Raw genomic sequence first — 13,027 nt, 5'->3', positions numbered from 1 at the left:
TACATTCTTCAAAGCAAACACCTGATCCACACATCCTCTGCCACTTCTGAAACCACACTGCTCTTCCCCAATCTGATGCTCTGTACATGCCTTCACCCTCTCAATCAATACCCTCCCATATAATTTACCAGGAATACTCAACAAACTTATACCTCTGTAATTTGAGCACTCACTCTTATCCCCTTTGCCTTTGTACAATGGCACTATGCACGCATTCCGCCAATCCTCAGGCACCTCACCATGAGTCATACATACATTAAATAACCTTACCAACCAGTCAACATATATATATTTTTCTATTATTTTGCTTTGTCGCTGTCTCCCGCATTTGCGAGGTAGCGCAAGGAAACAGACGAAAGAAATGGCCCAACCCACCCCCATACACAGACATATACATACACGTCCACAAATGCAAATATACATACCCATAGATCTCAATGTACACATATATATACACACAGACATATACATATATACACATGCACATAATTCACACTGTCTGCCTTTATTCATTCCCATCGCCACCTCGCCACACTTGGAATAACATCCCCCTCCCCCCTCATGTGTGCGAGGTAGCGCTAGGAAAAGTCAACAAAGGCCACATTCGTTCACACTCAGTCTCTAGCTGTCATGCAATAATGCCCGAAACCACAGCTCCCTTTCCACATCCAGGCCCCACAGAACTTTCCATGGTTTACCCCAGACGCTTCACATGCCCTGATTCAATCCATTGACAGCACATCCACCCCGGTATACCACATTGATCCAATTCACTCTACTCCTTGCCCGCCTTTCACTCTCCTGCATGTTCAGGCCCCGATCACTCAAAATCTTTTTCACTCCATCTTTCCACCTCCAATTTGGTCTCCCACTTCTCCTCGTTCTCTCCACCTCCAACACATATATCCTCTTGGTCAATCTTTCCTTACTCATTCTCTCCATGTGCCCAAACCATTTCAAAACACCCTCTTCTGCTCTCAAACAAACCACCTGATCACATATTGTCCTCAAACATCTCATTTTCAACACATCCACCCTCCTCCGCACAACCCTATCTATAGCCCACACCTCACAACCATATAACATTGTTGGAACCACTATTCCTTCAAACATACCCACTTTTTCTCTTCGAAATAATGATCTCACCTTCCACACATTCTTATATTCAATGCTTCCAGAACCTTCGCCCCCTCCCCCACCCTGTAACTCACTTCCGCTTCTATGGTTCCATCCACAGCTAAATCCACACCCAGATATCTAAAACACTTCATTTCCTCCAGTTTTTCTCCATTTAAACTTACCTCCCAATTAACTTGTCCCTAGCTCTGGCTAGGGTTTATTGCTTACTATATAACATTAACTAGATGGCTTTCATTTGGACCTCAGTTGCCATGCCATCTCAGCTAACCTAAAAAAAATTGTCTACCAAGTCCTTCTACATACAGAATCCTGAAGCTTATTTCCAGGTAGTTATTAATCATATGGAGGCCATCTTTCACTCTGGCCTATTCTCATTACATTTGCTCGGGTTGAATTTCATCAACCATTTTTCAGACCAATTCTGGAGTCTGTTTAGGTCCACTTGTAAGCTGATGCAATCCTCCTCACTTTTCATGACCTTTGCATCATATGCATACATGCTTACATAACAGTCCATGCCTTCAGGGAAGTCATTCACACAGAGCAAGAAGAATAACTGTCCCAGAGAAGAAACATGTGCCACTCTATTGGTCACCTCAACACATTTGGCTCCTCTAACATGTGTCCTTCATTCCCTCCCATTGAGATTAATCTTTCCATCGAAGAAGCTTCCCTCTTATTCATACCATGTAATCCAGCTTCATTATCACCTTCCCTTACAGTACAGTGTCAAATGTTTTCTAGCAGTATAGGTACTAACAATTCATCCAGCCTTCCCTTTTGTCTAAGACATAGCTCATTCTCTCATAGAAATCTAAGAGGTTTGTTACACATGACATCCTTTCCCTAAAACCATACTGTCTCTCACAAAGGTAATTTCTCTTCAGTAGACAATTATCTATTTGCATTCCAATTATCTCTTCCAGAACCTCTCTGTGTGTGTGAAATTACTTATCTATAAATACCTATTTGTACTGTATGAGGAGGAAGTTTTACATTTGTGGGGCATCATTTCTTTAACATTCTTTATTTTCACACAACTTGAATAAATGCATGCTGTCTGCATTAACCATATCCTCAGTGCACGTGTGTGTGTGTGTGTGTGTGTGTGTGTGTGTGTGTGTGTGTGTGTGTGATAAGTTTTGTCTTTGTGCATGTTATGGATTTTTTCCATCTTCATACATGAATGAGAGCATGCATAGGTGCATTGTGCATGTATGCAAAGCATGTGTTTGCATGCAGATTAAACAACAAATAATGATATAAAATAATAATATTACCTAATAGGGCAGAGTCCTGATGCCCTCCTTTTGACTAACAGTGGCATCCACAGTAGGCCCCTGAAATGCCACTTTTTAATAACCTAATTACAAAACATTTTTAGATAATAAAGTTGCACTAGCAAAGTAAAAACTATAACTACTCAATGAATCATTTTCACATTGTATTCATTATGTACATGTGTGAAAGTTGAATAATTCAAGAGAGACTCACAGAGCCTGGTATCATGTTTGCTTTGCACATTAAGAAACCAACACTAACACAAATGTGAACACCTATGACAATGAAAGTAACAACAATGAATATGAAATTATACTATGGCAATTGTTAACAAATTCTTGCTTCTGCTAATACAGATGCAATAAAAAACACGAAGATATTACCTTGTAGGTGATGCTTCAATGATTCTATAGGTGAACTTGCAAATGCAAGCATAAGGTCTAAAATAAATAAGATGCCTCACAGTTTTAAGTCTACACAAACAAACAGGCTTATCTCTCAGTTTGCTACCAGTGATCCTCATCTTGTATCTTGTGTGCAAGAATAATGATACAAACACTTCCTAATTTTCACTCTGAATATGAATATGATTTTTTAGGAAAAAGTTCTCTATTTACAACTTCATCACATAAGAACCTTAAACAGATCACTCACTCCATTTGTCCTCTAGTGTCAATTATTTTATTCTTGTAACTTTCACTGTACTACAAAATATCTTCTGCACTAACCTCTCGACTGCCAAGTATCCTTCATTACCATACCATCCTGACTGCCAAGTATCCTTCATTACCATACCATCCTAAGAGACTTTCATTCATGCATATTTTTAATGATTTCATCACACCACATTCCTTTCATATCTTCATTCATTATCTAAAATTCTAATTCCTACTAAGCTATCTAAGTAATCAAGTGCTAACAAATTATTTCTGACTTCAGGTTTCACATTTATATGTTAGAGTTGGGTCAGACCATCTTATCATGCAAGCAATTCTTCCCAACAGTTCCCCAGTGCACAAGGAATATAAAGAGGATGAGAACCAAATACAAATCTGGAAGTAAAATGTATATATATATATATATATATATATATATATATATATATATATATATATATATATATATATATTATATATATATATATATACCATCCAAACCTGCTGCCTTGCCGGCTTTCATCTTCCGCAAAGCTTTCACTACCTCTTCTCTGTTTACCAAATCATTTTCCCTAACCCTCTCACTTTGCACACCACCTCGACCAAAACACCCTATATCTTCCACTCTATCATCAAACACATTCAACAAACCTTCAAAATACTCACTCCATCTCCTTCTCACATCACCACTACTTGTTATCACCTCCCCATTAGCGCCCTTCACTGAAGTTCCCATTTGCTCCCTTGTCTTACACACTTTATTTACCTCCTTCCAGAACATCTTTTTATTCTCCCTAAAATTTAATGATACTCTCTCAACCCAACTCTCATTTGCCCTCTTTTTCCCTCTTGCACCTTTCTCTTGACCTCCTTTCTCTTTCTTTTATACATCTCCCACTCAATTGCATTTTTTCCCTGCAAAAATCGTCCAAATGCCTCTCTCTTTTCTTTCACTAATAATCTTACTTCTTCATCCCACCACTCACTACCCTTTCTAATCAACCCACCTCCCACGCTTCTCATGCCACAAGCATCTTTTGCGCAATCCATCACTGATTCCCTAAATACATCCCATTCCTCCCCCACTCCCCTTACTTCCATTGTTCTCACCTTTTTCCATTCTGTACTCAGTCTCTCCTGGTACTTCCTCACACAAGTCTCCTTCCCAAGCTCACTTACTCTCACCACCCTCTTCACCCCAACATTCACTCTTCTTTTCTGAAAACCCATACAAATCTTCACCTTAGCCTCCACAAGATAATGATCAGACATCCCTCCAGTTGCACCTCTCAGCACATTAACATCCAAAAGTCTCTCTTTCACGCGCCTGTCAATTAACACGTAATCCAATAACGCTCTCTGGCCATATATATATATATATATATATATATATATATATATATATATATATATATATATATATATATATTTCTTTCATACTATTCGCCATTTCCCGCGTTAGCAAGGTAGCGTTAAGAACAGAGGACTGGGCCTCTGAGGGAATATCCTCACCTGGCCTCGTTCTCTGTTCCTTCTTTTGGAAAATTAAAAAAATACGAGAGGGGAGGATTTTTGCTTTGTCGCTGTCTCCCGCGTTTGCGAGGTAGCGCAAGAAAACAGACGAAAGAAATGGCCCAACCCACCCCCATACACATGTATATACATACGTCCACACACGCAAATATACATACCTACACAGCTTTCCATGGTTTACCCCAGACGCTTCACATGCCTTGATTCAATCCACTGACAGCACGTCAACCCCGGTATACCACATCGCTCCAATTCACTCTATTCCTTGCCCTCCTTTCACCCTCCTGCATGTTCAGGCCCCGATCACACAAAATCTTTTTCACTCCATCTTTCCACCTCAAATTTGGTCTCCCTCTTCTCCTCGTTCCCTCCACCTCCGACACATATATCCTCTTGGTCAATCTTTCCTCACTCATTCTCTCCATGTGACCAAACCATTTCAAAACACCCTCTTCTGCTCTCTCAACCACGCTCTTTTTATTTCCACACATCTCTCTTACCCTTACGTTACTTACTCGATCAAACCACCTCACACCACACACTGTCCTCAAACATCTCATTTCCAGCACATCCATCCTCCTGCGCACAACTCTATCCATAGTCCACGCCTCGCAACCATACAACATTGTTGGAACCACTATTCCTTCAAACATACCCATTTTTGCTCTCCGAGATAATGTTCTCGACTTCCACACATTCTTCAAGGCTCCCAGAATTTTCGCCCCCTCCCCCACCCTATGATCCACTTCCGCTTCCATGATTCCATCCGCTGCCAGATCCACTCCCAGATATCTAAAACACTTCACTTCCTCCAGTTTTTCTCCATTCAAACTTACCTCCCAAATGACTTGACCCTCAACCCTACTGTATTTAATTACCTTGCTCTTATTCACATTCACTCTTAACTTTCTTCTTTCACACACTTTACCAAACTCAGTCACCAGCTTCTGCAGTTTCTCACATGAATCAGCCACCAGCGCTGTATCATCAGCGAACAACAACTGACTCACTTCCCAAGCTCTCTCATCCCCAACAGACTTCATACTTGCCCCTCTTTCCAAAACTCTTGCATTTACCTCCCTAACCTCCCCATATATATATATATATATATATATATATATATATAATATATATATATATATATATATATATATATATATATATATATATATATATATATATAGCAAATGGGAACTTCATTGAAGGGCGCAAATTCTGGGGGCCTTGAAGAATGTGTGGAAGTCGAGAACATTATCTCGGAAAGCAAAAATGGGTATGTTTGAAGGAATAGTGGTTCCAACAATGTTGTATGGTTGCGAGGCGTGGGCTATGGATAGAGTTGTGCGCAGGAGGATGGATGTGCTGGAAATGAGATGTTTGAGGACAATGTGTGGTGTGAGGTGGTTTGATCGAGTGAGTAACGTAAGGGTAAGAGAGATGTGTGGAAATAAAAAGAGCGTGGTTGAGAGAGCAGAAGAGGGTGTTTTGAAGTGGTTTGGGCACATGGAGAGGATGAGTGAGGAAAGATTGACCAAGAGGATATATGTGTCGGAGGTGGAGGGAGCAAGAAGAAGAGGGAGACCAAATTGGAGGTGGAAAGATGGAGTGAAAAAGATTTTGTGTGATCGGGGCCTGAACATGCAGGAGGGTGAAAGGAGGGCAAGGAATAGAGTGAATTGGAGTGATGTGGTATACCGCGGTTGACGTGCTGTCAGTGGATTGAATCAAGGCATGTGAAGCGTCTGGGGTAAACCATGGAAAGCTGTGTAGGTATGTATATTTGCGTGTGTGGACGTGTGTATATACATGTGTATGGGGGGAGGGGGTTGGGCCATTTCTTTCGTCTGTTTCCTTGCGCTACCTCGCAAACGCGGGAGACAGCGACAAAGTATAAAAAAGAAAAAAAAAAAAATATATGGGGAGGTGATAACAAGTAGTGGTGATGTGAGAAGGAGATGGAGTGAGTATTTTGAAGGTTTGTTGAATGTGTTTGATGATAGAGTGGCAGATATAGGGTATTTTGGTCGAGGTGGTGTGCAAAGTGAGAGGGTTAGGGAAAATGATTTGGTAAACAGAGAAGAGGTAGTAAAAGCTTTGCGGAAGATGAAAGCCGGCAAGGCAACAGGTTTGGATGGTATTGCAGTGGAATTTATTAAAAAAGGGGGTGACTGTATTGTTGACTGGTTGGTAAGGTTATTTAATGTGTGTATGACTCATGGTGAGGTGCCTGAGGATTGGCGGAATGCGTGCATAGTGCCATTTTACAAAGGCAAAGGGGATAAGAGTGAGTGCTCAAATTACAGAGGTATAAGTTTGTTGAGTATTCCTGGTAAATTATATGGGAGGATATTGACTGAGAGGGTGAAGGCATGTACAGAGCATCAGATTGGGGAAGAGCAGTGTGGTTTCAGAAGTGGTAGAGGATGTGTGGATCAGGTGTTTGCTTTGAAGAATGTATGTGAGAAATACTTAGAAAAGCAAATGGATTTGTATGTAGCATTTATGGATCTGGAGAAGGCATATGATAGAGTTGATAGAGATGCTCTGTGGAAGGTATTAAGAATATATGGTGTGGGAGGCAAGTTGTTAGAAGCAGTGAAAAGTTTTTATCGAGGATGTAAGGCATGTGTACGTGTAGGAAGAGAGGAAAGTGATTGGTTCTCAGTGAATGTAGGTTTGTGGCAGGGGTGTGTGATGTCTCCATGGTTGTTTAATTTGTTTATGGATGGGGTTGTTAGGGAGGTGAATGCAAGAGTTTTGGAAAGAGGGGCAAGGATGAAGTCTGTTGGGGATGAGAGAGCTTGGGAAGTGAGTCAGTTGTTGTTCGCTGATGATACAGCGCTGGTGGCTGATTCATGTGAGAAACTGCAGAAGCTGGTGACTGAGTTTGGTAAAGTGTGTGAAAGAAGAAAGTTAAAGAGTAAATGTGAATAAGAGCAAGGTTATTAGGTACAGTAGGGTTGAGGGTCAAGTTAATTGGGAGGTAAGTTTGAATGGAGAAAAACTGGAGGAAGTGAAGTGTTTTAGATATCTGGGAGTGGATCTGGCAGCGGATGGAACCATGGAAGCGGAAGTGGATCATAGGGTGGGGGAGGGGGCGAAAATTCTGGGGGCCTTGAAGAATGTGTGGAAGTCGAGAACATTATCTCGGAAAGCAAAAATGGGTATGTTTGATGGAATAGTGGTTCCAACAATGTTGTATGGTTGCGAGGCGTGGGCTATGGATAGAGTTGTGCGCAGGAGGATGGATGTGCTGGAAATGAGATGTTTGAGGACAATGTGTGGTGTGAGGTGGTTTGATCGAGTAAGTAACGTAAGGGTAAGAGAGATGTGTGGAAATAAAAAGAGCGTGGTTGAGAGAGCAGAAGAGGGTGTTTTGAAATGGTTCAGGCACATGGAGAGAATGAGTGAGGAAAGATTGACCAAGAGAATATATGTGTCGGAGGTGGAGGGAACGAGGAGAAGAGGGAGACCAAATTGGAGGTGGAAAGATGGAGTGAAAAAGATTTTGTGTGATCAGGGCCTGAACATGCAGGAGGGTGAAAGGAGGGCAAGGAATAGAGTGAATTGGAGCGATGTGGTATACCGGGGTTGACGTGCTGTCAGTGGATTGAATCAAGGCATGTGAAGCGTCTGGGGTAAACCATGGAAAGCTGTGTAGGTATGTATATTTGCGTGTGTGGACGTATGTACATACATGTGTATGGGGGTGGGTTGGGCCATTTCTTTCGTCTGTTTCCTTGCGCTACCTCGCAAACGCGGGAGACAGCGACAAAGCAAAAAAAAAAAAAAAAAAAAAATATGTATATATATATATATTGCAAGAGGCTTCAGTGGTGCATGTGACCTAGTACATACAGCACAAACATCAAGGATATACATGAAATAAAAAATGAAAACTATAATCATCACCAGTAAGTATTTTATTGGTTTCTCTTTCCTGTTTATACACTCCTTGAAATAACCAGGTTCTGAAGCCATTTAGGGTCCACCTTTTGCCAAATTTCATGAGTGGCCACTTCCAGCTTGGGTAGCAACGAAGTATCCCTGTTACAGTATTTCATTTTCATAAGCGCCCGCAAGTTTTCTCCTCGACTGAAATCTGGTGAATTCCCAGGCCAGTCATAGCAAACCTTCACTGCACAGCCCATAAGTCAATGAGTGTCTAGTCTGTCAGTGTGGCAGGGAGCCCCATCCTCCATGAACATTTCAAAATTAAATGTTTTGAATGAATTTGGAAGATGGTCACACAATAGCTCGACTTTCATTCTTTAGGAACATTTCAAGGTCCCCAACACCATAACTGAAACAATCTCATATCATAAGTGAAGCAGGAAACTTTACAGTGCACTTGGGATCCAGTGGGTCACAACCGGGTTGCCTGTGCATACCCACTGTCATGGCCACCTGTCATAGAAAACATGGATTCGTCACTCCAAAAGACACTTCAAACAGCTGTTTCTCACACCATATAATTTTTACAAAAATCAACTCTTTTCTTATGATGCCTAGGAATTATGAGCACTGGGATGCAGCCTGCATCTCTGGTGCTTAAGGTCCTCGTGTACGTGGCGCTACATACACATCACTGAGCAGAGGATGTGAAGACATCCCCTAAGAAGTTACAAGGTGTTTACACCTGGTACAGTATTCTAATATTATACTTACTTATCACTGCTCCCAAAAACCTAAATACTTTAATAAATTCTCCTCTATCCAGTACACTGTGGAAGCCCATCTCTTTCAAAAATGATAATTATACCCTTACATTCACTTTCAACATCCTCCATCTATGTACCTCATCAAAACAATCGCAAAGCCATCCAACTCTTCCTTTGATTCAGCAAAAACAGAACAGTAACATCTGCATATAATACACATGTTAACCTCTTTTCTAATCCCCCATGTTTTACCAATAAACCACAATCACTCCTCATTACTCTCATCTCTGTTATTCCCTACCTGTAAAATCATAACCTTTTACATATCACCATATATGATGTTTGTTTTGCAGTATGCTATCACTGTATGACAGTTCTGCTTTCCCTGTCACTCTTTGAATCCATATTTGTGTTCTAGGACAGTAATGAGGTTTTGTTGCCAGTGATCATAATTCACTTATGGAGACAAATACAATGTTCAATTAACCAGAAAAACTATTGTAAGTAGATGTCACTTGCCTGCTTGCTGGGAATGACCTATGCAGTGTTAATGAAACAGAATTTGGGGTCTCAAATGAGAATGGTTACCTACCTTATTTGGTGATATCAGCAAATCGTGAGAAATGGTTATTATAATAACAATAATAATAATAAAATCAATGATGATAATAATAATGATAATTATAATAATAATAATCACTTAAAAATAATAATAACAATAATAATAACAGGGGGATAGGCAGCTGTGTTTTCCACGTATTACACACAACAGCAAAGAATGATGTGAATGAAAGGTCTTTTCATGTGTTGCTGGCACTACCTTGCTAATGCAAGAAATGGCACACACATATGAAAGATAGAAAAAAAAGAAAAGGTATATTCATCTCTAAGGATAGGGGTGAAGGAGTACTTTCCATTTATCTTCTGCTTATCACAGAAGGCAACTAAGACGGGTAGGAGAAGGGAACTGTAAATCTTCCCCTCCCGTATCAATTTCAAAAAGGAAGAACATGCAAGGAGCCAAGCAAGGAATTTTTCTTCCTCTTGAGGTTCAGTCATCTGTTATTGACTTTACCAAGCTCACACAGGAAATTACAAACATGTATGAAAGAAAACAAAATGATAGTAATAATTTGGTCTCCCGCTTCTTGTTCCCTCCACCTCTGACACATATATCTTCTTTGTCAATCTTTCCTCACTCATTCTATCTATGTGTCCAAACCATTTCAGCACACCCTCTTCTGCTCTCTCAACCACACTCTTTTTATTACCACACATCTTTCTTACCCTTTCATTACTTACTCGATCAAACCACCTCACACCACATATTGCCCTCAAACATTTCATTACCTACAAATCCACCCTCCTCTGCACAACTATATTTATAGCCCATGTCTCACAACCATATAACATTGTTGGAACCACTATTCCTTCAGATGTACCCATTTTTGCTCCGAGATAACGTTCTCTTCTTCCACACATTCTTCAACGCTCCTAGAACCTATATATATATATATATATATATATATATATATATATATATATATATATATATATATATATATATATATTTTTATCTATTATACTTTGTCGCTGTCTCCCGCGTTTGCGAGGTAGCGCAAGAAAACAGATGAAAGAAATGGCCCAACCCCCCCCCATACACATGTATATACATACGTCCACACACGCAAATATACATACCTACACAGCTTTCCATGGTTTACCCCAGACGCCTCACATGCCCTGATTCAATCCACTGACAGCACGTCAACCCCGGTATACCACATCGCTCCAATCCACTCTATTCCTTGCCCTCCTTTCACCCTCCTGCATGTTCAGGCCCCGATCACACAAAATCTTTTTCACTCCATCTTTCCACCTCCAATTTGGTCTCCCTCTTCTTGTTCCCTCCACCTCCGACACATATATCCTCTTGGTCAATCTTTCCTCACTCATCCTCTCCATGTGCCCAAACCACTTCAAAACACCCTCTTCTGCTCTCTCAACCACGCTCTTTTTATTTCCACACATCTCTCTTACCCTTACGTTACTCACTCGATCAAACCACCTCACACCACACATTGTCCTCAAACATCTCATTTCCAGCACATCCATCCTCCTGCGCACAACTCTATCCACAGCCCACGCCTCGCAACCATACAACATTGTTGGAACCACTATTCCTTCAAACATACCCATTTTTGCTTTCCGAGATAATGTTCTCGACTTCCACACATTCTTCAAGGCCCCCAGGATTTTCGCCCCCTCCCCCACCCTATGATCCACTTCCGCTTCCATGGTTCCATCCGCTGCCAGCTCCACTCCCAGATATCTAAAACACTTCACTTCCTCCAGTTTTTCTCCATTCAAACTCACCTCCCAATTGACTTGACCCTCAACCCTACTGTACCTAATAACCTTGCTCTTATTCACATTTACTCTTAACTTTCTTCTTCCACACACTTTTCTAAACTCAGTCACCAGCTTCTGCAGTTTCTCACATGAATCAGCCACCAGCACTGTATCATCAGCGAACAACAACTGACTCACTTCCCAAGCTCTCTCATCCCCATCAGACTTCATACTTGCCCCTCTTTCCAAAACTCTTGCATTTACCTCCCTAACAACCCCATCCATAAACAAATCAAACAACCATGGAGACATCACACACCCCTGCCGCAAACCTACATTCACTGAGAACCAATCACTTTCCTCTCTTCCTACACGTACACATGCCTTACATCCTCGATAAAAACTTTTCACTGCTTCTAACAACTTTCCTCCCACACCATATATTCTTAATACCTTCCACAGAGCATCTCTATCAACTCTATCATATGCCTTCTCCAGATCCATAAATGCTACATCCATATCCATTTGCTTTTCTAAGTATTTCTCACATACATTCTTCAAAGCAAACACCTGATCCACACATCCTCTACCACTTCTGAAACCACACTGCTCTTCCCCAATCTGATGCTCTGTACATGCCTTCACCCTCTCAATCAATACCCTCCCATATAATTTACCAGGAATACTCAACAAACTTATACCTCTGTAATTTGAGCACTCACTCTTATCCCCTTTGCCTTTGTACAATGGCACTATGCACGCATTCCGCCAATCCTCAGGCACCTCACCATGAGTCATACATACATTAAATAACCTTACCAACCAGTCAACAATACAGTCACCCCCTTTTTTAATAAATTCCACTGCAATACCATCCAAACCTGCTGCCTTGCCGGCTTTCATCTTCCGCAAAGCTTTTACTACCTCTTCTCTGTTTACCAAATCATTTTCCCTAACCCTCTCACTTTGCACACCACCTCGACCAAAACACCCTATATCTGCCACTCTATCATCAAACACATTCAACAAACCTTCAAAATACTCACTCCATCTCCTTCTCACATCACCACTACTTGTTATCACCTCCCCATTTGCGCCCTTCACTGAAGTTCCCATTTGCTCCCTTGTCTTACGCACTTTATTTACCTCCTTCCAGAACATCTTTTTATTCTCCCTAAAATTTAATGATACTCTCTCACCCCAACTCTCATTTGCCCTTTTTTTCACCTCTTGCACCTTTCTCTTGACCTCCTGTCTCTTTCTTTTATACCTCTCCCACTCAATTGCATTTTTTCCCTGCAAAAATCGTCCAAATGCCTCTCTCTTCTCTTTCACTAATACTCTTACTTCTTCATCCCACCACTCACTACCCTTTCTAATCAACCCACCTCCCACTCTTCTCAT

General features: G+C 41.0%; 1 protein-coding gene across 2 annotated transcripts in view; it reads right to left on the bottom strand.

Moving 5' to 3' along the window:
- IFT46 (intraflagellar transport 46) overlaps positions 1-13,027 on the bottom strand; it is an 87,909-nt gene that overhangs the window by 66,397 nt on the left and 8,485 nt on the right. The window contains exon 2 of one of the 2 annotated variants that reach the window (XM_071690571.1): positions 2,421-2,480. The exons of the other annotated variant lie outside the window; for it this stretch is intronic. The gene's annotated coding sequence lies outside the window, so the exon portion shown is untranslated. The remainder of the gene's footprint in view (positions 1-2,420; positions 2,481-13,027) is intronic. 2 annotated transcript variants of the gene reach the window in all.

Source organism: Panulirus ornatus, chromosome 1, assembly GCF_036320965.1.
Source record: "Panulirus ornatus isolate Po-2019 chromosome 1, ASM3632096v1, whole genome shotgun sequence".
Taxonomy (NCBI): Eukaryota; Metazoa; Arthropoda; class Malacostraca; order Decapoda; family Palinuridae; genus Panulirus; species Panulirus ornatus.
Note: the sequence above shows the minus strand (reverse complement) of the source record. Positions and strands in the feature narration are given on the sequence as shown.